We start from the raw sequence: 1,813 nt of genomic DNA, 5'->3' as shown, positions 1-1,813 counted from the left end.
AGATGCCCTCCAGACTAAAAGGAGAAATGACTTATCCTTAAAGAAATACAAAAGATATTTATACTGGCCTGACCCTTGGCTTTGTAGTTCAACCTCCCAGCACTTCCTGGCACAAACCTACAGCCAGCTTTCATTCCATTCCATGCCTTCTAGCTCCCCTTGACTGGACAAACTTCCCTTGCACCCACACCACCCCGCAGCACCATCACCTTCCTCACCAGACTGAGTTGAGATAGGGCTCAAGGAGACACTGCACAAGCGCCAAGACGCTTTCCCAGGCCTCCCAAGCTGCCATAGGCGCCCCTCCTCTGGGTGCCCCCAGCGCTTCACACACACACATTAGAACACTTACTATTTCATGCAATAATTATGGGTTCCTTTCCGTGTTTCCCACTATTATAGACTGTAACCTTCTCACAGCGTTATCAGTGTTCATATTTTCAACATCTAGCAAATTGCCGAATACTCACAGCTCGTTAAGGTTGAACAAATGAAAGATTGGCATGAAGTGGAGATTTGGGATATCACTGTTTCATGAGGGAAGGAATAAATAAATACTGGAAATACTAATTAAAAGTGTTTTCTTCCCCCACTATAGAATATAGGACCTAATATGCACGGAACCTATAGCACTATAAAGTTTTTTTGGGTTTCTTTATTTTTAAAAAAAATTCCTAATACTAACTTATTAACTTTTCATTTCCATTTGTTCCCGTCTCACTCAAGGAGAGTACAAAATGATCCCACTATTCCTGCTTCCCAACTGTCTATGTTCCAGATAAATAGGCTTCCCCGGTTCATGTGCGCTTTTATGCAATTTAATCAATATATTTCCCAGTTTGAACAAGGCAATAAATTAATTCCTGTCTTTTTAAAACTAGTTTCCACTTACTCAAAGATGTCACTTCACAACTGGGAGGCAGCCTTGAATAAAAACCTCCTCAGTCCAGACATTTGTGTACCTGTACGTTTTAGTCCTGGCTTCTGCCTCCAGCTGACTCAGTGGCCTTGGAGAAACTACACAGCATTTATGGGCCTCGGTTTCCTCATCTATAAAGCATAAGCGTTGAAACATGATTTTTTAAGCACCATGTCAGTTTTAAAATTCTATTATTGTATACATCTTTAATCCTAACGTAGAGCAGGCGGACCCTGAAAAGTATTAGAAACGAGGACACCGTACTGTCACACAAAGAAGATAATCTCTATCACCTGCAATTCAATTTAAAATTCATGGCAAAATCAAATCTGCAGGCACTATGTCTGAGTGGCCAAGAGTAATGAAACACGTACATGGAAGGGACGGGAAGCAGGGGGGCAAGGAGCCCACTCACCCTGTGAAACAGTACACGGCCTAAGTGTATTTTCTCACACTGATGTATTTTAAATTTGTGACTATGAACATACCACCGTGAACAGCTTGAAGTTCTTTGGAACAAACACCGCCTCGTCGAAGGTCACTCCTGAAGGAACCGCAATAATAACATTTGGCATATGTAGATAGAGCACTTTGCACACTGGAGCATGGAGAATTATGCTCTGCGTGTTCCAGAAAAGATGATCCATGATTCAGATGGTGGTGGTGGAGGGGGGAAATATGTCAGATACATTTTTGACAGTGGCAGCAAACCCAAACAGGAGAACCATACAATCAATATGGATGCCCTCATTAAAATCCCCAAGTCGCTGCGAGTTTGATTTTTCAGCAAGGTCCGGACAGGAATAATGGATTTGGTGGCCTGGAGGAACAGTAGAGGTTTTAATAAAAGGAACTTAAAATTACCAGCGTTGGCCCTGGTTCCAAGGAAGCCCT

This window comes from Pipistrellus kuhlii, unplaced genomic scaffold (assembly GCF_014108245.1).
Source record: "Pipistrellus kuhlii isolate mPipKuh1 unplaced genomic scaffold, mPipKuh1.p scaffold_m20_p_2, whole genome shotgun sequence".
Lineage (NCBI taxonomy): Eukaryota > Metazoa > Chordata > Mammalia > Chiroptera > Vespertilionidae > Pipistrellus > Pipistrellus kuhlii.
Note: the sequence above shows the minus strand (reverse complement) of the source record.